Genomic DNA, 27,986 nt, shown 5'->3' on the forward strand with positions numbered 1-27,986 from the left:
ATCTTTGCAGCCCAATGTCGGAGACCTTAGATATTTGAAGCTATTTATTCTGTTACATAAAATAATCTAAGTTGGAAATATTAAGGTTTACACCATCAGGTTGCGAAAGATAGAGGGATTAGAAAATTTAAGTTTGTGGCAAAGACTCAATTCCTTATTTTCATCTTATAGAATAGTGAAATTTTATGTTTGAGATGATAACTTTCCTGTAAAAAAAAAGAGGGTTGCAAAAAAACAAGCTACTGAAGAAATCTGGGAAACATCCGAATGAACCCCTGCTCACAGCTGAGGAACAGTCGGAAACTCTGGCGCGGTTGTCCCATGAACTGAAATGCGCGGAACGAGGGGAAAAATCTGCCAAAATTGGACAGAATTTTGGTAAACCACCAGCTAACAACAGTGGATAGTTATCAAGGTCTTGGTTCCTGTACACTTCTACATACCTGGAAAATAGTCGAATTACATAATTTCTACATATTTTAATTCTTAGGCAACTGATATAATCCATTTTGTACAAATTGAGCAAAAATTTCGACAACTTTTCAGTTTTGCTTTATAACTAATTATATTTTTGTCATGCCATAACATTAATGCAAATAATCATGACAATGACAGAATGAAATTGTATTACACTGGATATTTTTTTTGTTCTATAAACTAAGCTAAAAAATGACTGCACAGTGCACTTAATGACCAAATATACGGGCTGCAGCATGCGCTGAGCATTTTGGTAATTTCCTAGAGAATACATTTTGGACCCCCCCCCTGTCCCCCTCCACCCTTCCTATCCAAAAAAGCATTCTCTAGGACAGACCCGACATTTTTATTATTATATTACCAGTTAAAAAACAGGGAACCGCCCCTTTATTGACATAAAACTACCAAAATAAAAACCTTGCTAAAAATACATAGAAAATCTTTCTTTTGTAAGTTCTTTGGAGCTAATATTATTCCAAGGTTTTATTTTAGTTTCTTTTCCTTTTTGTGCATATACAAATGTGTGTGTAAGGGGTAGCCTAGGAGGGGGGGGGGAGCAGTCAGATAAATATAAATTCTAGTTTGAAACTAATTCAGGATCTGTATAGTAAAACTAAAATCTTAGTGTCAGCCATTTTCCTAAAATAGATGGTATTCTCTCTTTCTATTCATTCTAATAACACTATATTTTATATATTTATATATATTTAAGCCTAAGCATACAAAATTGACAATTTTTTGTTTTTCAGCTTAGTTATCAGTTTAGACTTTGGCGTTAAAAAAGCAAAAAACATTCAAATTTCGCACATTTTCTTTCTTTGTGAATTTGGAGTGATATCATTGAATCCGATCGGTTCGGCCGTTTTGAAGTTTGTTAGGTGCAAACAAACCCAAAATCAAACTAAGAGACATGATTTGATAAAACAAAAACAGTATAAAACAGAAAATTTCGCAGATTTTCTTGTTCTAATTTACGAATTTCGAGGTATCGAGATATATACATAGATATTTATCTATGGATATATATCTTAAGGGAACAAATAGAAGAAATTAATTTCGAATAGTTTTATAGTCTCATTTAGAACCTTCACACAGTTTTTTTTTTACAAATATTGGAATAAAGTTTGATGTTTAGAAAAACATGGTTTACGATTAAATCAGCTTCTATTGTTAGGGTGGAAATAATGAAGAAAAAAAAGATTCTGTAAATGGGATAAAAAACTTATTTTAAATCCTTTATATTTTGTTTACAACATAATCTCCGTTTATCTAGAGATGGAATTGTATGACAAGCATTTTTTATACAATTTAATGCACTTACAAAACCAGTCTGAAGTTGGAAATATCTTCTTCAAAATTAAAGGATTAAACCCAACGGGAGGAAATTCAAACTTAATCCTACAGAGAGTCCAAAAGTTAAGAAATGGAATTGTTCATGAAACCGAATTCAAGCTTTTAAATATGACTATTTTGTTTGTTTATTATATACTAGCGTTGCCCAGGGTACTCATAGTTACTCCCACCGTTTACCCGCACTTGGTCGTAAATTACAGTTTTAGCTACTTTTCCATATTAAAGCGGACCCACTGAATTTAGAATCTTAAAACAAAGCCAAGAAAATTCCCGTTGTTACCGAGTTACCCAAACAAAGTTTGAGGCAAATCGGTCAAGGGGTTCATGAGTTATGATCTGACAAACAAACGGAGGTTAAAACTTTATATATGTATAATATAGTAAATTTTGTACATATTTTTCTTTTTAAGAAACTGAACACTAACATCAGACTCTAATTTTCTTATCCTTTATGTCTGTAACCTGATTGTGTACACCTTAGATATTTTAAACTTTAGCTTTTTGACCAGAATTCATAGGTCTATAGACACCAAGTAGCAAAGATATACGGTGTATAACATTAAAGTATGAGGAGAGTAATTAGTTAATTTCTGGCTCAAGAATTCTCATAAACTTCAAGGACGACTGTACGGTTTTAAATCCCTTTATTTATAAATCACTAGCTGAAGTGCCCGCAGTTGCCCGTGAAAAAAATAGAAAAAAATTATTAAAAAGAAAGAAAAAAATAAAAATTTCGATTTTTTAAAGCCTATAACACCCTCTCGGCCTCCAATGAGTGTCCACAAAAAATTTCAGCCCATTCGGTCCAGCCGTTTGGCCGGCTATGTGGTGATAGTGATATCCTAAGATGAGAATTTATGAATATATAGAGATAGATAATCTAGCAGAGTTAATAAGTTTAACTAGCTCGCATTATTCATAAATTCCGAACTTCGGTCGTCATTACAGTTTCTCATCCTTGGAGAGGAATTTTGAAAATAAAAATATGAAGTATGAAGTATGACAAGAGAGTATGAAGTTTTAAATAAAATATGTTGAAAACATATTGATTGAGGTTCAACATGAAAGTTTTCTTTACGTTTAAACCTAATCAATGACTTATTTACCATTTACAATCGTACACGCAAGTGCAATGTGTTTTTGATGTTTCAGAAGTGCTAAATACTCATAAAATACAGTCGTCGTCGTTTATATCAATACAATTAAGACGACTTCCCATTTTAAAAAAATGTCTAACAAAGATTGTTCAAACCGCCTGGAATACACATAAACATGGAAATAAAGAGAAGCAGTCAAATATGAAAATATATCAACCCTTGAAATATGAAAATATATCAACCCCTGAAGTATGAAAATATATTTACCCCTGAAATATGAAAATAAATCTACCCCTGAAATATGAAAATTTATCTACTCCTGAAATATGAAAATATATTTACCCCTAAAATATGAAAATACATATCAACTCGTGAGATATGAAAATATATCTACCCTCCTGAGATATGAAAATATATATACCCCTGAAATAGGAAAATATATTAACCCCTGAAATATGAAAATATATCTACTCCTGAAATAGGAAAATATATTAACCCCTGAAATATGAAAATATATCTACTCCTGAAATATGAAAATATATCTACTCCTGAAATATGAAAATATATCTACCCCTGAAATATGAAAATATATCTACCCCTGAAATATGAAAATATATTTACCCCTGAAATTTGAAAATAAAACCGGGTAAAAGAAGCCTCGTGAAAGATGCATAAAATCATACTTCCTAATATATCTATAGTATATAGTCTCTAAAGATTCTCTGTGTGAGTCATCTAAGATGAATACAGGGCCGGATATTTCTGTTGTATAAAATATTATTCCTCCCTCCATCTTTAGAATGGTTTCCCCTCCTAATGTTTATTTTGTTATAAATTATATGAATTATTGTATTAAGAATGCATAACTTAAAGGGACTGTAAATGCAGTAAGTGACCCTCCATTTAAAGAGGTCAATACCCCATTCACAACGGTACCCGGCCTTTAAGCCTGTGTATAGAAATGTCATTATTCTAACTGGAAAATGTTAAATTCTGACAATTTACTCAGTTTTTTCTGTGAAGTCACTTTATTGAGAAACCAAAATTCGAAATAACCATTTTTAGAAGAGAAATCATTGATATCTCCGTGCCGCTCTATAATTGGAGGGTCCCTGGATTTAAATAATAAACAATCCCAAATAAGAGTTCAAGGAAAAAAGTTTGACAATGTAAACATCAACAATGGCGTCTAAAATCTAAACCACCAACAGTAGGTTTAAGTACGCCAATGAAATGGGCGTACTATACAATTAAATAGTCTTATGAGTTCTTAATTAACCAACTTCTACGACAATTTGTAAACTATTTGAACATATTCTGCATGGGATAGCTTGATTGACTAACATTTACACCAAGTAAGATTACAGTGCTATACAGTCCCTATAAGACTTGTCAATTTAGAAGGACTACACAAGTTGAGTCTTTGCCACAAACTAAAACTGTCTAATCCTTATATCTTTGCAACCTTGTGGTGTAACAGAGTTTATAATTTGAAATATCTAAGGTCTACGACATTGGTTTGCAAAGATATGGGGATAAGAAATTCAGAGGTTGTGGCAAAGACTCAATTTCTTTTCTTAAGATACTTCAAAATTTTAAATTCTAAATGTTGGTTTCAGGATCATTTTTGTAAAGAACAAATGAATGCGGAATTTAAGTCATCGTTCAAAAGCTAGTAAAAACTTTGTTACGGATTTTGATTTTAATGGCTGATATATCAATTATGCCACCATAGTAAGCCGGCCCGCCGGGTGCATTAGCGCATGATCCAATCAGGGTTCAGCCATGTGTTTGGTGTCTATTCTGAACCAATAATAATTGCATGGCGGTAACATCTTTAATTTTATCTATTTAATCATCCAATTAGAGATAAATCCTTATGTCGGCGCTATAACAGTAAATGGAAATATTTACTTCTACTGAAACTATAATGATGCCTTGAAGACGACCTGTCATTTGAATTCTTTTCTTAGTTGTTGGCACTGTGTATGGTACATGATTGTATAACTAGATATATTTACAGTGAGACAATTTTAGATAAAATCTAGAAAGCTTTGTTTGCGTTTCACGCCGATTTAACCTTTAAGAGAGATGAGAAAATGTTCTCATTAGAAACCACAGGGATTTTTGTCCATTTTCTTATTTTAATTGTAGAATACAAGATGTACAGCCTATTCTAGCCTTAAATGTACCTTTCATACGATCTCTCATACATCCTCCCCCCCCCCAAATTTTGCAAAATTAATTTTTTTTGATTCCCTTAATCAAAACTACACTTATGCCATAGCCCATAATAGTCTTTTTTTGTAATCACCCTTCTACCTCGTGTAGATTAATTGTCAATATTTCTCGTTTATATTTTTGATCAATAAAGTTTTTGAAAAGAAACCACAGGACTTAAAGAATAAGCCGTTGTAATTCTGTGACCTTTCATTCAACGGTACTCTCTTTAAACTATGATCAGAGCTGAAAACTTTAGAATGGAGCATGGAGGATATCGAGATCAATGCTGCTTGATCCTCTCTTTTTCGTAATCTCAGGACTAACCTAATCTTGTGTTTGTATCCTGAAAAGTGAATAAAATTCAACCAAAGAGTGGAGTATCAGAACCCGGGAAATATGAAATTTTGTGCGCCATTTAATGAAAGTTATCTCATTTTATTAAGATTAATATTATACAGAGACGGGAGGGACTCTATAATTTTGAAAAAAACGGTTTTCAGTTTTCTGTAAAAAGAGTGGATTAAGCAAGAAATTAAAAGTGTCCACATTGGATATTCGGATTAAGCAGTCGGGATTAAAGTTTCCAGCTCTGATCAATCAATTTCGACAATATCTTCCATTTTTTCTGACGGAGAACTGCACAGGTCACTTTATAGAGAAACCACAGTTGAAAATTTTCAATTTTCAAAGAGGATAGATTTCTACTGCATACTTTGTCAAACGTGTTGTCATGTTCCTTGTACGTTGGTTGTGCGTGATTTACAAAACATAATTCACAAAATGCAAAAAGAGAAAAGTCATTTTTCTATTTATTATGATGTGTCTGAAAGATGGTGGATATTAATGAGCTTGATAAAATAGTAAATATGTTCATTAATAGACTCAGAGAATTAAAAGTCTGGCTCTGCAATATTGTTAATGGTTCTGTCAGATAGATAAATCATAAAACATAAATAAACCTAAAAAGTCATCTTTTAAAAAAAGTCTAAATTTCTAAATTTCTAGGAATAAAAATATATGCATATCCACGGTCGAAGAAATTGAGTTATTGCCACAAACTCAAATGTTCTCATCCCTATATTTTTGCAACTTGATGGAGTAAACCTTTAATATTTTAATCTTTGACTAATAGATTTTAAAAAATGCATAGTTTGAAATATATAAGGTCTACGACATCGGGGTTGTGACAAAAACTGAATTCTTTTCAATGCATATATTATTCAATCCATATTGATAGCTTTTCTCTAGGTCTCCATGACATGAAAAATACGCAAAAAAATCTACATGGGGGAGGGGCGGGGGTCGTCAAATTGAATCGTTATCAACGGTACCATTCGAATCTGGCTCCTTTCTTAAAAACAACAATAGTAATTTTATCTGTGAAGAAAGTTTATTTCCAGATTGATTTCTCCAGTAGCAAAATATAATGGGAAACCCAGACTCTAGTCTTCTCAATCATTTCTCAATATGAATTCAATCAATTGCCCCCACCCCCAACCATCCCCCCAAAACCAACCAACCACCCCCCATTCCCCCTTCTCCTTACCAACATCGATAGAAAGAAAAACGTTCTTCGATCTTAAAGGAACTGTAAGCGTAATTTAAAGTGATATAAACATTGATATCTAATTAATGTTGGATCAAACTAAACTTTTAATGGCACCTTTGTGAATCTGGCATTGCCATCTTTGCATGGAGGGTCAATTGAAATTACGCTTACAGTCTTTTTAAAGGAATTGATTCTTTCTGAAAATAAATCCCCAATTTTAAGAATTAGAAACGCAACTAGTCTTAACACTTAAAAATGTTCTCTAGCTATGGGGCCAGTCAGAGGTGTATTCAGGATTTAATCCAGGGGTGAGCTTAAAAATGAGCCCGAAGGGCAAATTCTTTTGGGTTAGCCCCTCCTGGAACAATTTGAGCCCCCCCCCTTCTAGATTGCAAAAACTAACCTAAAACAATAACCATATACTAAAGGGGGCCGCGGGGGGGAAGGGTGCTCAGTCATTGCTCAGTCAAAATAGTTATTGTTTCTATCAAATTAATCGTACCACTTAAAAAATGTAAAGTTTGAAGATCCTTCAAATACTCTCTGTCCAATTGACATTTTCCTTTCCCACTCTCCACTAAACGCTACATATATCTCCGGTCAGTGTACTGCAAATTACTGCAGAACTCATTGAAAGCATAGTTGAGGGTATTCCGGTCAAACTTTTCTGCAGACCCGCCCTTTCCCCCCGCCCCCGCCCTTACGACTTCACCAACTTTTTAGGGATAACCCTTGATGTTGTTAGTATAGAATCCATGTGCTGGATAGAAGTTTATACTGCAATATCTAATATTACATTCCTAACATAGTCTGCTGCAATACTAATTCTAAACAACAAACTTTATTAAAGAATACGGTGGTCCCCTAAAAATCTGTACTGTGCAGCTGACTCGTTTCATACTTGATAAAACTCATAAAAATATTAATATACTGTCACAAGGGGCGTAAATAAGGATTATGTAGGGGGGTGGGGTAAATTTTTTGTAATTATTGGTTTTAGTTGGGTTTGATTTGCATTTTCTGCACTCATTTCTGGCATTTACAAACTCCATCAAATAAAGGCTTCTTTTTCTACCTTTCAGCTTTCACCTTGTTTCATATCCTTCATTACAGTCATTCATTTTACATTAACTACAAAGATCTGTAAAAACAATGAATTTATTTTAAGTAACATACAAAATAGTTTTACTCTAAGAGGAAAAAGATGTTACTTTTTAAATCTTTAGAAAAGCTACTCAGCAAAACTTTGAGAAAATATTGTCTTTGTTTATATTCTAATTTCTAATTTCTAAAATTTTCTTGTCGTCAATGTAGTATGTTAAGATCTTAAATAAATCTAATATGGAAATGACATTAATTAGATGTAAAAATTTATTCTTCATTGCCCATACCCTTTCTTTTCTATTAAAAAAAACATCTAATTGTAATGATATTGACTTTTACTTTAGAATTTAGAATCATTTAGAAGATGTTGACTTAAAACCATTCTAGGGGGGGATTCACCCAGGATCCTAGGGGGTGGTAATTACCCCCAGGATTCTAGGGGGGGGGGGGGGGTAAATAACCCCAATAACCCCCACTATTTACGCCACTGTATACTGAACCTTTTATTTATTTATTTTAGGTCATTTATGTTGCTTCTTTATTCTATGTTGCTTTCTTATTTTGAGTTGTTAACCTTCTTTATTGGTTTTACATTTTTTACAATCTTTAGTTCCCAATAAAACTTGTTTTGGAGTACGTCACAGTAAAATGAAAACAAACCTTTTATTTCGATTTGGATGAAAAGAAATGTCTTGTAATGATGAAATCCAAAACCTCCAATAAACTTCACTGACCCCCCCCCACCCCCAAAAACAGCCCGATTTTAGTCAAATTAATTTTGAAAGTTGATCCAAAAAAATTAGTGAAATTTTTTTTGATTGCAAAGGATGAGACTTCCAAGACGACTGGACGGACTGTGTGAAGATGATTAGCTCAAATTTCTTACGTTGAAAGCTCCATGCAGTTTGAAACAATTGCTGATTTTTTGCCAAATAATTTAAAATACCTGACATTTACTATATATTCAAGGCAGAATACCTAGAGAGTTATGGTCGTCCATAAAGTATCATCCTTTATGAGTAACCCTGTACAATAACATTGTATAACCTCCTCCTAAAACCATTAATACAAATAGTTGCAGATTTTTGCCTGTGGGGGAGTTTTAAACCATTTCAGGTCACATATTTTCCTCAATGCATCAACGAAATGATAACTTTATAAATAACAGCATTATTTTGCTGCAAATATGCAGAAAGCTGTATTTGAATAACTTTTCTTAAAGACAGAGAATCCAAAACTTTTCTCTAAGAAAAATTGAATTTGAAGAAATACACATTTGAAAATTGAATTTAAATGGAAAGAGGAGAGAGAAGAGCCAAATAGAAGCCATTCCAGCTCACAAACAGATTCCAGCTCACAAACAGATGAAGCATTTGAATATAAATCCGGTAGATGAGTGTCCCAAAAACATCGTCTTTGATACACGCGGCATTTTTACGTGAATATAGAATACAATTTTAGAAGTATTCTAGTTAGATCAATTCAGAGCAAAAACTACTTGTCTCGGGATTTCCAAAATGTGGTCTGCCATTAGTATCTTTTGAACAGACAGAGATTTTAATTAATTTGTCCAAATTTCATTTTTAAAAGTAAAATACATTTTTTATAGATTTTTGATTTCTCCGTTAATTACACAAAATATTAAGGAGGTAGAAAACATTTTGAAAAGCTCAATAAACTTTGAACTATCTGTCATTCACCATTTATGAAAGACTTTTTAATCGTCTCTTAGTTTCGAGATGAATATAGAAGAAAAAAGTAAAGATAAATCTGAATGACTTTTTCACCCTAAATTCAAATAGTGAGAACTTGAATCAAAAAATAAAGAAGCGTAATAAGAGCATAAATAATTCTATTTACTGGATAAAATTGGCGTTCATTTCCAAATGTTTGCTTTGCTTGGCTTCATAAAACTTAGAAGGCAGGGCCAAGAATTGAACTACATTGCGTCCATTAAACATGACAAGTTAAAGACGAACAATATTTATTTAGTATAAAATAATCTTTACAGGCGTTTTGTAGTGTAATGTTGAGGGTACACTGTTTCTGTGTACAGTGAACACTGTTGTACTGTAATATGTTGAACTGTATACTGTAGTGTACAGTGTAAACTTCATTTTACACTTAACTCTGACAGTACACTATTTATATAACGTTGTACTTCACTTTAAACTTTTAACCGTACACCTAACACTATACTGCATTGTACAATCTACATTTTCGTGCATTTTCTTATTTCTCCAACCCTCTAAACCCTGGGTTCCTGGAGGAGAGAGATTACATAATACAGTTTTAGCAATAAAACTTCTCATTGGTTTATGACCTGAACTTAACCTTCTACCCTTTACCAACCTAAATGTCTATAAAGATTTCTCTAAGCCGGATATAAAGGGTAAAGAGCAAGAAGCAAAAACTCTAGTTTGAAACAATGACGGAAAATTTCTCCGAAGTTGGTTTTACTTTTAAATGTAAATTTTTAAGTTAGTAGTTAATTAATTCAAGAGCAAAAATTATTGTTTTCATTATTTTTTAAAGTATCAATCTTTGTTTGTTTGTATGTCCAATCAGAACTCAGAAACCACATTGACCGATTTGCTACAAACTTGGTATGGTAAAAAAATTCATAATGTCAGTTGTTTAAGCTTAGTTTCCAGGTAAAGCTGGGTTTCCCAAGCTAGTCAATATATAAAGGTTAATAAGGATAATCTGAACCAATTGCATTTGTTTGACTAACTTTACCGGGAAAAAAACTTTTCCACAAAAGAGATTTATCCTTTTACCGAATAATATTTTATTTAAAAGTATTCTCAAATCATGTAGAATTGTATATATTATGTTCTGTAAATTAAACATTTTCCAGGGGGACAAAGTTTCAAGAATTACATTAGCTTAGAATTGACAATTTATGTCACTTTGTAGAACCAAGCAGGAGAAACTATGAATTGGAGGTACAGGGTTACCCACAAAGGATGAGACTTCAGAGACGACCGTACGGAATGTATTTAGACTTTGTCTGACATTCTTCAATTCCTGCAAATGTATTCTTCTATTTTCTTTGCCAAAACATTTGATATGTATCATTTAAAAATGCTAAATTCGAGACTGAAGACCAAGCTAGAGATCGTCATATTTAACGAGTCATTGGTCGAAATTAAAGTCTCATCGTTTGTGGATATCACTGTATAAAATATTCTGATGTCTTCTTAGTGTTTTAGCATCAGCAAAGTATTCAAAAGTTGATTTAGTTTTAAGATGGATTAGGAGTTTTGGAATAGGACTTAAATTTTAGGTATTTTTTACAAAATAAATCAAAATAAATGTTAAAAACGGAAGAAATGTGTTTTAGGGTTTTTGTCCAAGGTTTACTCTCTAGGCTTCATAGAACTGACCAGAAGTGCATTAAACAAATATATTCATGTATTCATGTTGGGTTAGGTTATAACTTATATTTAATTTAAGAACTAGCTGGATATGAGCCAAGGAACAGTAAAAACGGGAGTTTTTTAACAGATTAGATATCTAAACTGTTACAAATAATATTTTTAAAAAAAATATTTCCTATCAATAAAAAATTTTCCCAGAGTTTCCAAGCATCAACAAATTAAATATCTTAAATTTCAATGTTTAGGGTAATTTTTTTCATTTCTGTTTTATAAGGAAAGAAATATTTCTTTCTTTTTCATTAGGTTTTTTATACTATAGCATTGAACAATAGGGGCAAAATTGTAAAAATCATTAGTTCCCAACAGAGGGTTTACAAAAAGCAAATAAAACATGTCCCCCTTAAAATAGTGTTTACATCGTGCATCAAGGAAAACTTGAGATCAAAAAATGTTTTAAAACTAAATAAGAACATTTGTGCCCAACACTTGGCATAAATCTGTGCTATTAGACACCTGGCGAATTTCATATATTTTAATGGAGAAAATTAACAAAATTTTATACTCTCATTTGATCCTAGAAAAAAGATACATTTTCCTTTTGGTAAATTTCGTGCATTTTCTAAATTATTTTACAAACATCTTGAGAAAAAACGTAAATATAGTCCTGTATAATAACACAATGTTTTGGGTTTATTTTCTATTTCTATTCTGAATACTATCCCCTTTTCTAAGCTTAATTCCCCCCCCCCTCTCTGCATTGTTCACTTCCCCCTTTGTGCTCTATTTCCCCCTGCACCCTATGAACTGCAGGGTGTCCCACAAAATATGACAGTTGGTGAATGGTTTTGAATGTCTTCTTCCATATACTGTATTAGATATTAAAGACTTTTGCAGTTAATTTCGTTAACAAATCTTTTCCTTTAAAATCAATTTAACAATTACATGACTGCCATATAATATTTTTATAATTCTTTTTGGTATCAAACAACTTAACAAATTATGGAAGAATGCTTTTTTAAAACTATTTACCAACTGTCACGTTTGGTGGGACACACTGTATGTACTGTGTTGAGAAGAAAAGAAAGTTTGATTATTTGTAACAAAGAAATAAAATTGACGCAATAGAAACCATGGGTTGGAAAATATAGGTCAATTTTTCATAAACAGGAACACTTAATAGAAATTCAGAAAGAGATGGAAGGGACGCGAAGGATAGGGAATTATGGGAGAGTATGGGAGAAAAATATAAGGCTAGGGACGGACTAGGAACGGGGAGGATAAGGAGTTATGGGAGAGTATGGGAGAGAAAGATAAGACTAGGGACGGACTTGGAACGGGAAGGATATGGAATGATGGGGAGAGGAAAGAAAGGGTATAGGGACGGACTAGGGACCAGAAGAATATGGAATGATAGGGAGAGGAAAAGGAAGGATTGGAACGGACTATATATACGAAAAGGAAAGGGTATGATGGAAATGACAGGACGGACAAGGGACGGGAAGGATAGGGATTGATGAGAGAGAAAGGGAAGGTTGGGACGGATTAGGGACGGGAAGGATAGAGATTGATGAGAGAGAAAAGGAAGGTTGGGACGGACTAGGGACGGGAAGGATAGGGATTGATGAGAGAGAAAAGGAAGGTTGGGACGGACTATGGGACGGGAAGGATAGGGATTGATGAGAGAGAAAAGGAAGGTTGGGACGGACTATGGGACGGGAAGGATAGGGATTGATGAGAGAGAAAAGGTGAGAACGGACCACAGGGGCTGAAAAAGATCGGGAAGAGTATGGAAAGATATGGAAGGGTAGGGGCACATTGGGAATGAAAAAGAAGGATACAGAAAAGAAGGTGAAAGATAAGGAAGATAAAAAAGGATAAAAAAGAGTTTGGAAGGATAAGAGGAGTAGAGAAGTGACGTAATGGAATGGCGCAATAGAAAACATTGCGGGAAAAATCCTATATTTTTGTATTTGACCAAAAATATTCAAATACATGAGTTCGGCAGTGAAAGGTAAGAAATGGAACAGGTAAATAGTAAATACATATAATAAAGCTCTTCGCTACATATATATATATGTTAGCTATAGCTGGCCAAACAGCTGGACTAAATTGGCTAATTTCTTTTAGGGAAGACGTGGGTAACCCTGGGGGTGACATAGGCTAATTATTTTTGACATTTTTGAAATTGCACAGGCAACGCTGGGCACTGTAGCTAGTGCATATAAAAAAATCATTTCTAGATTTGAAATAAGTTTTCATAACTAAAAGTTTGTTAATCCTCAATAAATCATTGTAGAGAGGAGATTAAGGAAAAATTAACCAATATTTGTATTTATTATTAATGTTTCTATAATTTCTAAATTAGAACCTTTATATTCATTACTTTCATACTAAATACAATATAGTAACATAAACAATCATAAAACAAGGCGGATGATTAAAGCAGGGGTCCACATTTTCATGAAAAATCATTTAAAATCCCCCCCCCCCAGATGGGGAAAATAAATGAGTTTTTGTGTAAAAAGTATTAAAAGATGAAAAAAACTTGCTTTTTCATGACCATTTTTTATTCTAGATAATATACACGCCTGGATTATGGAAAAAAACATCTTCTGCATCTTTATTTATAAAGTAATAGTCTATGTTTGTCTGTGTGTATGTACGTTTGTACATCATATCATCAAATCTGGACTTAAACTTTCAAATTTTTACCCTTAAAACATTGCGAATATTTTTTACGAGGATGTGATATTATGATTTGTTACCCCCCCCCNCTCAGTCCCCCTGTATAAAAGAAGAATAAAAAAGCGAATGCAGTTAAAAATTTAAACATCTCTGATATTTTGAATTCAAAATTTTAGTATTTATATATTTAAAATAAAAACTTGTTTATGCTGGAAATTCCACCAAATGTTGTTCCTCGTGAATAAACATAGAAAATTGGAAGGATAAATATATTTTTATGCAACTGCAATTGTGTTATTTTTGAAGAATATATATTTTTTTGCTTGTATTTTATGTTTAACAGTCAAACCACATTTTAAATGCTGATTTCTTTTCCATCGTCACATTAAAAAAATATTTCAGAATTTCTGTAAAATTTGGAGGATTTTCAAAAATAATAAATGTCGACATTTTTTCCCGGTCAAAATTTAACAATTTCGACCAGCCATATATTTTGGGCCCAATCTGTTCAGCCATTTGACGTTTATTGGATTCAAACAGACACGCAAAGTATATATTGTTCTTCTTTCTTCTTTTTTAACAATATGTAAAGTTTAAAAACTGAAATATATATAAATGAACTAATTTGAAAATGTACGAAAACTATTTATGTAAATCCACATTACAAGGGACGATATTTAAATTATTTGCATAGAAAAAAACAAATATTTTGTCTCAGAAAATAATGTAAATTATTTTAAATAATAATGAACCTTTTTTAAGTTTGTAGTTACTTTTAATAAAATATCTTTAAATATAAAAAATTACATTAAATCAGGCGACAGTTTTTAAGTTCTTATCTCAAGGAATAATGTTAAAAAATAATATACAATTAATAATATAAAGAAAGCTGTTTTTTCTCCTTTTGTTGGCCTTATTCCGAATTATGTCAACCCACTTTATAACCAGGATTTCATTATCTCGTTTAAAGAATTACGATTAAAAAAAAAGAATTAAATTATCAACTAAATCAAGAAAAAGAATTAAATTATCAACTAAATCAAGAAAACCTGGGAAACTTTTTATTGTTATTATTTTAAATATAGAAAGAAAAATAGGTAAAAAATATTAAACAGCTCAAAGTATTTTAATCTATTATGATCTAATTTTTACTTACTTGTAGAATATGTCTTCTTAAACTTTGATTGATCAGGACTTTAAAAGCCCACGGAGACTTAAAGAGCAGACAGCTCGTCCTTCAAAACCTGTGTATCACTCCGAGTCCCTTAATATTCGGTAACCATGGGAGTTCCCTGCCTCCCCCCCTTGTACTAGGGTTAAAATGATCACAATTCACATTTTATAGGTTTTGGGGTTTCAGGGGGATTACTCTGGGCAGCGGAGCTAGAAGTGATCAGTTCTCCTTGCTATTCTTAGAGTTGGCATCAGTTTAGTCTTCTCCGACTGCGAAATAAAATTTCTGAAATTAAATATCTTTTCCATGTGCGTTTTCTAACACAAAACCTGGGGTTCTGTTTGAGATTCAGGATGGGTACTTGGCATACAGAAATCTAAAAACTTTTCTAGTTTCAAGACTTAAACTTGCAAAATTTCACCCCTTGGAATATATGATTTAAAACTAAGAATGAACTTTTCAACAGAAGTCTCGTTGTAGGTGCAAAATACAGGTTTAAAATACAAAAACTTAATCTTAAAATAGGTTCACAGCAGTTAAATCTATTTTACTGTAGTTAAACCTAGTTCACTACACCTAAACCTAGTTTACTACAGCTAAACCTAGATTACTAAAGGTAAACCTAGTTTACTACAACTAAACCTAGTTTACTATTGCTAAATCTAGTGTACTACAGCTAAACATAGTTTACTACAGCTAAACCTAGTGGTGAACTAGACCTAAAACTAGTTTACTACAGCTAAACATAGTTTACTACAGCTAAACCTAGTGAACTACAGCTAAACCTAGTTTACTAAAGGTAAACCTAGTTTACTACAGCTAAACCTAGTTTACTACAGCTAAACCTAGCTTACTACAGCTAAACCTAGCATACTGCAGCTAAACCTAGCTCACTACAGCTAAACATAGTTTACTCCAGGTAACCTAGTTTACTACAGCTAAACCTAGTTTACTAAAGGTAAACCTAGTTTACTACAACTAAACCTAGTTTACTAAAGGTAAACCTAGTTTACTACAGCTAAACCTAGTTTACTAAAGGTAAACCTAGTTTACTACAACTAAACCTAGTTTACAACAGCTAAACCTAGTTTACTAAAGGCAAATCTAGTTTACTACAGCTAAACCTGGTTCACTACAGATAAACCTAGTTCACTCCAGGTAAACCTAGTTTACTACAACTAAACCTAGTTTACTACAGCTAAACCTAGTTTACTAAAGGTAAACCTAGCTTACTACAGCTAAACCTAGTTCACTAGACCTAAACCTAGTTTACTCCAGGTAAACCTAGTTTACTAAAGGTAAACCTAGATTACTACAGCTAAACCTAGATTACTACAGCTAAACCTAGTTTACTACAGCTAAACCTAGTTTACTACAGTTACACCTAGTTTACTACAGCTAAACCTAGATTACTACAGCTAAACCTAGTTTACTACAGCTAAACCTAGCTTACTACAGCTAAACCTAGATTACTACAGCTAAATCTAGTTTACTAGACCTAAACCTAGTTTTCTACACCTAAACCTAGTCAACTACAGCTAAACCTAGTTTACTCCAGGTAAACCTAGTTTACTACAGCTAAACCTAGTTTACTAAAGGTAAACCTAGTTTACTTCAACTAAACCTAGTTTACTATTGCTAAATCTAGTTTACTACAGCTAAACCTAGTTTACTACAGCTAAACATAGCTTACTACAGCTAAACCTAGTTTACTAAAGGTAAACCTAGTTTACTACAGCTAAACCTAGCTTACTACAGCTAAACCTAGTTTACTAAAGCTGAACCTAGTTTACTACAATTAAACCTAGTTTACTACACATAAACCTAGTTTACTACAGCTAAACCTAGTTTACTAGACCTAAACCTAGTTTACTATTGCTAAATCTAGTTTACTACAGCTAAACCTAGTTTACTACAGCTAAACCTAGTTTACTAGACCTAAACCTAGTTTACTACACCTAAACCTAGTTTACTACAGCTAAACCTAGTTTACTCCTGGTAAACCTAGTTTACTACAGCTAAACCTAGTTTACTACAGCTAAACCTAGTTTACTAAAGGTAAACCTAAATTACTACAACTAAACCTAGTTTACTATTGCTAAATCTAGTTTACTACAGCTAAACCTAGCTTACTACAGCTAAACCTAGTTTACTATACAGCTAACCCTAGTTTACTACAGCTAAACCTAGCTTACTACAGCTAAACCTAGCTTACTACAGCTAAACCTAGCTTACTACAACTAAACCTAGTTTACTACAGCTTAACCTAGTTTACTACAGATAAATCTAGTTTACTACTGCTAAACCTAAGCTCCCCTACACCACTGCACCAAGAAGAAACTGTAGAAAAAGAGCTAAATTAAAACCCTATAAACTAGACTCCAGACTGTACTATGTAGATAATGGAAAAGATTCCAGTTTAATATATTTTTTAACAAACTACAAACTGAGAAATTCTGCATTGGTTTAAGAAAACTTAGACACTTTCCTGAATTTACAATATAATGAATATGATATTGTTGTAAAAGCTAACTACCCCGGGGAGGGNCTTCTACACTTTATGCAGATCCGCAACCTTTCATCACGGAAATGATATTATAAAAGAACATTTCTATTTTTTTCCATCCTTTTTCATTATTCCTTAGTCCTTATTCATTATTCCTTATTCCTCATTACTCATTCCTTATTACTCATTCCTTATTCCTCAATATTTATTCTTCAATCCTTATTCCTTATTCCTCATTCCTGAAGTCCTGAATAAAAGTAGAAAATCAACCAAGATGAATGAAGAATATGATTGAGATCATTTATAGTGATTATACTACTGCAACTTTCATCTAGTCTGACTAAGGTCGATGTAAATAATTATCTTGTCCTAAAAAATATTATTGTTATATTTGTCCCATTGACAAGGAATAAATTCTACGAATTATTTTGTCCTTTTCTTTTCCTTTGAAGAACATGGAATAGATTCTACGGATTATTTTGTCCTACATTAGTCCAACAAAGGACATATATGGATTGTTTTGTCCTCTTTTGGTTCTGTAACGGATATTGAATAGGATCTACTGATTATTTGTTCTCTACTAGTCCTAACAAGGACATGGAAGACATGCTACGGATTATTTTGTCCTCTATTTTGACCTTTAATGGAGTTGGATTAGATTCTATGGATTATATTTTTCTCTAAAATTTGCCCACAAAAGATCACAAAAGATTCGGGTTAATTAGTCCTCTAATAGTTCTAAAAATGACATGAAATAGGTTCTAACCCGTCCTATTCCATCCCAGCCAAACGTAACCCATCCCAACGAAACCCATCCCATCACATTAACAACATATCCCAACACAAACCAATCCCATCCCATCCCACCCGCGGGACACAGTTATCGTTATTTTTGAGAATTTGGGAAAATTAAAACTAGCACTCTCTACAAATTAAGAAAAGGACACATTTAAAGCACTTAACTACTATTATTTTGATTTCCATCCTAACAAATTGTTCAATAATCTATTTAGAACCAAAGTTGACGAGTAAACAAAATGCAAAAACCAATATTTTTTTTCATGTTAAGTTAAAATCAGTGTTTTGGAAAGCACGATTTGTTTGATAAGTATGAAAAGTATGAAAAGTATGAAAAGTATGAAAAGTATGAAAAGTATGAAAAGTATGAAAAGTATGAAAAGTATGAAAAGTATGAAAAGTATGAAAAGTGTATAAAAGATGATTAATGAGTTAGGTGGAAACTACCAGTAAACACGGAAAATACAAGAATTAAATTTTTAGTTATTATGTTTCGTAAAATTAGGTAGGTAATTTGATAGTATAGTAAGGTCTTAAAGTAGTTTTAGGTTGATGGACGGGTTTGTTGTTTGGTCCAATTGTTGATTGGTTGGATTGCTAAATAATTGATTGGCTGAATGTATATTTGATTGGTTTGTGAGATATTTGATTGGATGGCTAGATTTTCGATTAGTTGGTTAGATATTTGATTGGTTGGCTAGATTTTCGATTAGTTGGTTAGATATTTGATTGGTTGGGTAAATACTTGATTAGTTAATTGGTTGAATTTATATTTGATTGGTTAGTTAGATATTTGATTGATTGGTTAGATATTTAATTGGTTAGCTAAATATTTGATTAGTTGGTAGGTTGGCTAAATATTAGATTGGTTAACTTAAAAGTTGACAGTTAAATATTTGATTGGTTAGTTAAATATATATATTTATATATTAGGTTGGTTTCAAATTTGATTAGGCAGTTGCTTGGTGGTTTGTTTAACTATGTAAATGTTAGTCGATTTTTTGCTATTGTATTTGATTGGTTTACAAGGTTACTTTAACTGTTTGCTTGTTAGTTTTGAGATTGGGTTGGATATTGAGTTGGTTGGTTTGTTTAGTTTTGTGGTTGGTTGGCAGGTTAGGTATGGAGGAGATAAGGTTTGTGTAAAATATCCCAATATTGTGAGAACCTGAACCTACTACTGCAGAATACAGGAGCTGTAAGGATGAGAAAACTCTGCGTACTTTCCTACAATAACCAACAATTCTTTCCATTCTCTGTATGTTAACACGGACCCGGAGAACTTACAAACCCCGAACCTTGGTCACATCGGACCAAATACAATTTTCCTCCTCATTTACCACTCAACCTTCTTCTACACTTTATGCAGATCCGCAACCTTTCATCACAGAAATGATATTATAAAAGAACATTTCTATTTTTTTCCATCCTTTTTCATTATTCCTTAGTCCTTATTCATTATTCCTTATTCCTCATTACTCATTCCTTATTACTCATTCCTTATTCCTCAATATTTATTCTTCAATCCTTATTCCTTATTCCTCATTTCTTATTCCTTCTTCCTTCTTCCTTATTCCTTATTCCTCATTTCTTATTCCTTCTTCCTTCTTCCTTATTCCTTATTCCTCATTTCTTATTCCTTATTCCTTATTCTTTATTCTTTATTCTTTATTCGTTATTCGTTATTCGTTATTCCTTATTCCTCAATATTTATTCTTCAATCCTTATTCTTTATGCCTCATTCCTCATTCCTCATGCCTCNATTTATAGGCTAACAGAATAATCAGCAAAATTATTAGTTATACGATGTACAAAGAAAAAATGGCAGCTTTTTAGATACTTTTAATTTATTGAATATTCAGGTTGTATGTCAGCTGTGTAATCAGTATTTCCCGGTCGGGAACCTGCGTTGGCATATTCTTAAGGAACATTGCCATAACAAGGTATTTATTTAGCAGGATGGCACAGTTCAAGGAAGGGGGGGGGGAAAGGGGGAAAGCATAAATATGAAATCAAATAACAATTTCCTAAATTAATGTTATTAAAAGATAAACTCTATTAAAATGTCATAGATAGATATTGATCAAGAAATTGATTATCAAATTGATAAATTGTTTTGTGTCCAGTGTTACATGAACTGATTGATTGATTAATTGATTAATTTACTAATGAACGTATTGATTGATTGATTGATTGATTGATTGATTGATGCTGAAGAACCACATTAATTGTATGGATTGTACGGATTTTTTTCGAAAATTGAATGGATTGTACAGATTTTTTTTTCGAAAATTGTACGGATTGTAGGGATTTTTTGAAAATGTACGGATTTTTGTACAGATTTTTTCAAAAAAGTTTTTGCCACCCTGAATCTATTTCCAATTCCTGATCCTGATCCTGACAATTCCTTTTTCTGATTTTTTTGTATATCTGGCGAGGCATGAACCCCAGTCCCCTAAACCTGAGTTCCGTGAACTGAACTATGAGGAGGATTTGAACCATCTTCTCTCAACCAGCTGTTCAGTGGACAAGTAACTGCAGACAAGTTAAGTCTCTAGTTAAGTCTCTCCTTTAGATTTTAAAGATTTAAATGTCCCTTTGAGTTCCCCTGTGAGTCATATTAATCTGCCGGCAACTTTATGCCATTTTTATCTCATTTGTCAATTTAATTTCTTCTCGCAGTCAAATTAATCTGCCGGCAACTTTTCATATTTTTTTCTTAGTTGTCAATTTAATTTATACTCTTAGTCACATTAATCTGCGAGCAACTTTTTGTCTATTTTATCTCATTTGTCAATTTAATTTCTTCTCGCAGTCACATTAATCTGCCAGCAACTTTTTGTCTATTTTATCTCTTTTGTCAATTTAATTTCTACTCGCAGCCACATTAATCTGCCGGCAATTTTTTGTCAATTTTTTCTTATTTGTCAATTTAATTTCTTCTCGCAGTCACATTAATGTGGAGGGACTTGGGGGATATATTCTAGATCCTAGATCTTATATTCTAGATCCTAGATCTTGGTCCAATATTCTAGATCCTAGATCTTGATCCCAGGTTTGATATCCTATAGATCCCATATTGTAAACTAGCTCCAAAGCCTAGATCTATAGATCCCTAATCCTAGATATCCAATTATACCTCGGAATAATCCATATTCTTTTCCATGGCTAAACATAACATTCATTATTATTGAGTACAATCAAAGGGACTGAAAGCTTAATTTCAAGTGAGCCTCGATGCAAAGAGGGAAATGTCTGATATCCTTGACAAATCAAAGGTTTAACGAGTATACTCTTGTGAATCGGACAAACCATTCTACAATTTTGAAATTACGCTCACAGTTCCTTGAAATATAAGATATCTAAGAACATCGACGTCATTTCCATTGATTCTTCATTTAAAGATAGTCATTCCCCATTCACTTTGGTACCTTTTAGATCTTTATCTGAGTAACAATGAGGACGATATCTTGAAATAGATTGATTCTGTCCATTTTCTTCTTTATCTGTATTGCATTCATATCCGCAAGTCTCAAAGAAATTATTGAATTATCGATTTTCAGAAAAGCACATGGGTTGTTATTAATTTTGTTCAGACGTGTATATATATTGGGTCTGTAGACTAGAGAACCGGGAATGAAACTTTTTAAATTTGGGGTCCATGATAAAATCATTAAGGATCACATGAAATCATGAAGGGTCACTTGAAATCATTAAGGGTCACATGAAATCATGAAGGGTCACTTGAAATCATTAAGGGTCACATGAAATCATGAAGGATCACATGAAATCATGAAGGGTCACATGAAATAATTAAGGGTAACAGGAAATCATTAGGGGGCCATGATGAAATCATTAAGGGTCACATAAAATCATTAAGGGTCACATGAAATCATTATTGCTCACATAAAATAATTAATGGTCACATGAAATCATTAAGGGTCACATAAAATCATTAAGGGTCACATGAAATCATTAAGGGTCACATGAAATCATTAAGGATCACATGAAATCATTAAGGATCACATAAAATCATTAAGGGTCACTTGAAATTATTATGGGTCCATGGTAAAAATCATTAAGGGTCCATGATCAAATCATTAAGGGTCACATGAAATCATTAAGGGTAACATCAAAATTATTAAGGGTCACATGAACTCATTAAGGGTCACATGAAATCATTAAGGGTCACATAAAATCATTAAGGGTCACTTGAAATCATGAAGGGTCGCATGAAATCATGAAGGGTCACATAAAATCATTAAGGGTCACATGAAATCAGGAAGGGTTACATGAAATCATGAAGTGTCAAATGAAATCATTTTCCAACTTGGTGACCTCGTAGCTCCTCTATAATTATTACCTTTATTAAGTATGAGAAAACCAAATTATTTTGGTTAAAATTCAAAACATCTTCATAGCTTTTCAATGAGAGAAGTTATGATTAAATAAAAAATATAAGATTTCATTCTTAAATGAAATTTACTTTAGCTTGACGTGAATATGTCCAAACCCTTTTTCAACCTGAAACATGAACTTTAAAGCATGCAATTCTTCTATCCAGACCATCAGATGTGCTGACACATAAAACCATGAAGGGTTATTGAGAACAAATCCTCCAGAAGAAAATATCCGACTGGTTCATTTATAGAAATCTATTTTATCTCATGGAATCCATGGAAATAATAAGAAGGGATGATATCCTGATTCATCTTCATCTTTATCATAATAATTCAAAATACATCCCAGACTAACCAGGGGTGAGATGCATTCAGTTTCTTCTATTAGAATTTAATCACATGTTTATTGTTTATCTATAATTCAACAATCTTTAAATATACGGAGTTGTCATTTTATACTTTTAAAACGTTTAAACGTATGAAGATGCATATGCCGACAAAAAAGAAAAAAACGACATAAAAATATGCTGAAAAAAGTCAGGTTTACTCGGAAGTCTAAAGTTTTCCTGTAAAAGTCAACAAATACAGTTTCAAATTTCTAAACCAAGCCAACAACAGTCTGAGTAAATCGATCACTCGGGGCGAGTTATGGTTTGACATACAAACAAACCAACAAACTATGTTTACCACTTCATATAAATAAATTATTTCAATTAATTTAGATTTCAAATTCATGTCGTAAATGCGCAAAATGGTTAATTTTCAGATTTTTTGTATTCCCAGATTTTGTAATGCGCAATTCTTAAGATTAGCTGCAGAATTTGGTATACTGAACCATGAACACACTGTATATGTATTATTAACATAAAATTTTAATATGACCAGCATCAGAGCTACGAGGACTTTGCAGAGATACTACGACACCCCACACCCATTCTAATCCTACAGCTAAAGTTTTCTTTCTAATCCTACCTTACTGTTTTAATCCTTTTAAACTTACTTACTTTAGATTTAATCCAATTTACATGCACATATCCTTTAAAATTTAGGTAATACAGATTTAATTTTTCTTATGTTAACTTACTCCATATCTTATCATGTTATACTTACTTAGTTCCTATTTAATCCAATTTATACTAATTTCACTCAGATTTAATCCTGACTTAAGATCTGTTTTTTTACATTGGTTTACTTAAGATCAATCCTTTTACACTAATTTACTTAAGTTCTTACCCTTTCACTTATTCACTTGTTTTACATCAAATCATTTATTTTATTCCGTACATAATATTCATTTTTTAGCATACTCATTTAAACTATACACCTTAAACCTCCTTCCTAATTTAATTAACTTAAAAATTAATTTAATTTTTCAATATTTATTTACGCTAGAAAGGATTTTTTTAGAGTTTTCTCTCACACATATTTTTAACTCTAATTGCCATCCAATAATCTACATTCTGTTTCAGCCCTAATTCAAAATATGAAAGCCTTAATACGAAATTTTGTTTAAAATTAGCAATTTTTATATCCTTTGGTATAATTTCCGACTAAGATAATTTTTCCTAATTTTCTAATGTTTAAGTCTTAACTCCAGCTTTATAACTTAATACGATTCTTTAAGAAAACCAAAATTTGATTTTATTTTTGTAATTTCATTTCTTCCAACCCCAAATCCAAATGCAAATTTATCAATCTAATTATTGTCAGAACCGTCGAATAAAAAAATTTTGATAAATGTTGTAATCGGCGCTTACCACTATATTTTATTATTTCTTTACAGTTTGTTTTTATAAAATTCCAAATCTGAATATAAAATGTGCAAAGAGGAAGGGAAGGAGGCCATTGCCAAAACTATTTTTAAAACTTTTCAAACTTTTAAACGAATTTTTTGTTTGTTTACATATTCAACCAACAGAAAAGTTGGGAAGGATAAAAAATAAAAATGTTTAACTAAAGAATATAAAGAAAACAGGTTCGTGAACTTAAATGGATTAACAAAAAGAGGATAAAATATTTAATTATTAAATTGAAAAGTAGAGTGAATAAATGTTCGAAAGAATGGTTATAAAAACAGGCAAATTGTTAAACAGTTTTTATAATATTTTTAAAGTTTTAATATCGAAAAGAAAAAAAAAACATACAACTGTTCCTTATTCTATTCCCTGTATCTATAATCTAAACAGACAACTGTTTCATATACCATTTCCTGTATCTATAATCTAACTAGACTACTGTTTCTTATACTATTCCCTGTATCTATAATCTAACTAGACTACTGTTCCCTATACTATTCCCTGTATCTCTAATCTAACTAGACTACTGTTCCCTATACTATTCCTTGTATCTATAATCTAACCAGACTACTGTTCCTTATACTATTCCCTGTATCTATAATCTAACCAGACAACTGATCCTTATACTATTCCCTGTATCTATAATCTAACTAGACTACTGTTTCTCATACTATTCCTTGTATCTATAATCTAACCAGACTACTGTTCCCTATACTATTCCCTGTATCTATATTCTAACCAGACTTCTGTTCCCTATACTATTCCCTGTATCTCTAATCTAAACAGACAACTGTTCCTTATACTATTCCCTGTATCTATAATTTAGCCAGACTTCTGTTCCCTGTACTATTCCCTGTATCTCTAATCTAAACAGACAACTGTTCCTTATACTATTCCCTGTATCTATAATTTAGCCAGACTTCTGTTCCCTGTACTATTCCCTGTATCTCTAATCTAAACAGACATCTGTTCCTTATACTATTCCCTGTATCTATAATTTAGCCAAACTTCTGTTCCCTATACTATTCCCTGTATCTCTAATCTAAACAGACAACTGTTCCTTATACTATTTCCTGAATCTATAATCTAACCAGACAACTGTTCCCTATCCTATTCCCTGTATCTCTAATCTAACTAGACTACTGTTCCCTATACTATTCCCTGTATCTATAATCTAACTAGACTACTGTTCCTTATACTATTCCCTGTATCTCTAATCTAACCAGACAACTGTTCCCTATACTATTCCCTGTATCTAAAATCTAACCAGACTACTGTTCCCTATACTATTCCCTGTATCTCTAATCTAAACAGACAACTGTTCCTTATACTATTCCCTGTATCTATAATCTAAACAGACAACTGTTCTTTAAACTATTCCCAGTATCTATAATTTAGCCAGACTACTGTTCCTTATACTATTCCCTGTATCTATAATCTAAACAGACAACTGTTCCTCCTACCATTCCTTGTATCTATAATCTAACTAGACTACTGTTCCTTATACTATTCCCTGTATCTCTAATCTAACCAGACTACTGTTCCTTATTCTATTCCCTGTATCTATAATCTAACCAGACTACTGTTCCTTATACTATTCCCTGTGTCTATAATCTAACTAAACTACTGTTCCTTATACTATTCCCTGTATCTCTAATCTAAACAGACTACTGTTCCTTATACTATTCCCTGTATCTATAATCTAAACAGACAACTGTTCTTTAAACTATTCCCAGTATCTATAATTTAGCCAGACTACTGTTCCTTATACTATTCCCTGTATCTATAATCTAACAGGGTACACCTTAATATAGGATAGGTTATACAGTATACACTGTTCCCATCAGGATACACCTTTATATCGGATAAGTTATACACTGTTCCCATCAAATATTTTTTTTTGCGGATCCGGATCAAGAGAGCTAAAATGTTGCGCATCAAGGGAATCTGGATCCTCTAGAAGTTGTATACCTCTCATAAGCCTCATAGCCTCCTTTTTAGAACTTTTATACCTCTCATAAGCCTCTTAGCCTCCTTTTTAGAACTTTTACACCTCTCATAAGCCTCTTAGCCTCCTTTTCAGAACTTATACACCTCTATTATATAGGTATTTTAATGTTAAAGTATGGAGAAGATATTCCGAACCTAGTTTAGTTTTTCGATCCTAGGTTTCTCATTTTTCACATGTTAACTGTATATTTTTATCACCGGGACGGAGAAATATCAGGGTTGGGTTCCACAGCTCCGGGTCTCCTTAGCTCTCCACCACTACTGGAGAACTACTGGAGAGCAGAACCAGGCCAACAAGCTTTCCCCAAACTGGAGTCCTGGAGTCCAAACCTACTCCGGACCTCGTAGAAATTTAATTTCACCCCGGGTTCTCCCATACACTGCAAGGAGGTCTAATTGTCACACTGCATGTATTATTCAGGGAAAAGTGTCGGTTTGGCACAATCCCTTACTCCTGGTAGAATGTACGTAGAACCTGTAGGTTTAGCTCAGGGTAGTATCTACAACACGGAGAGTTAATGACTGCAGTCTCAAATACTTTGGTAACATATTCTTTCATGCTGTAATTTGTTTATGGTTTGTGTATGCTTTGTATCTGGTCTTTGGGGGATCTGGAGAGAGAGGGGGGAAGGAGAGGAGGGCCCAGGGGGGTTTAATTATTGTATTGAGTAAGGTTGAATCATAATCTTTGTTTTAGGAGCAGAGAAACTTTTGCTTTAGCCCATTAGAAAATATGGTCTTCCATCATTTGGAGATGAATATTGACAAGAAGAGGGAAGGGAGGGAGGTTAAGTAGGAAAATTGATGGGATAGTGGGTGAAGTGTAGGAGAAGGAGGGAGTAGGAGGAGGGAGTAGAAGNAAGATTTAATTATGCAAAAATAATTAATTATGCAAATTATTCTGAGGAGAAGGAGGGAGTAGGAGGAGAAGGATGGGGTAGGAGGAGAAGGATGGGGTAGGAGGAGAATGAGGGAGTAGGAGAAGGATGGGGTAGGAGGAGAAGGATTTACAAGTGTACCCTGGCTTTAAAACTCTGTCTGATAAAAAAAAATAAGCTAAATAGATTTCATAGTGAACAGTTTTCTGTTAAAAGTGATTAACGAATCTATTCAGAGGGTAAATGGAGTAAATTGACAGAATTTATATTTTTCCAAGACAGAAAAACGGCTATAATTTCTCATTGTGAATCCAATTAAAAGGGCTTTAAATTGAGAGACACTTGAAAATATGTAGATTGTCCCTTTAACTAGGTAAAAAACGGAGAAAAATCATAATTCCTCGATTATCATTCTTCACAGTCAGGATAACACCAAACTACATATAAAACTTGTTGAAGTTGATTCATTACAGATGTTTCAGTATTCGTACACAAACATCCCCGGGGGGTAATCAGTACACTTACAAAATGAGAACCATCAAGTATTATACAT

General features: G+C 32.7%; 1 long non-coding RNA gene across 1 annotated transcript; it reads right to left on the reverse strand.

Moving 5' to 3' along the window:
- Window positions 1-212: 212 nt before the first annotated feature.
- LOC111712080 (uncharacterized) lies at window positions 213-26,851 on the reverse strand. Its single transcript, XR_002767380.1, has 3 exons — window positions 26,691-26,851; window positions 15,028-15,330; window positions 213-443 (listed from the first exon to the last, which is right to left on the reverse strand). It is a non-coding gene; the product is annotated as an uncharacterized LOC111712080 (long non-coding RNA).
- Between the last annotated feature and the right edge of the window lie 1,135 nt (window positions 26,852-27,986).

This window comes from Eurytemora carolleeae, unplaced genomic scaffold (assembly GCF_000591075.1).
Source record: "Eurytemora carolleeae unplaced genomic scaffold, Eaff_2.0 scaffold110, whole genome shotgun sequence".
Taxonomy (NCBI): Eukaryota; Metazoa; Arthropoda; class Copepoda; order Calanoida; family Temoridae; genus Eurytemora; species Eurytemora carolleeae.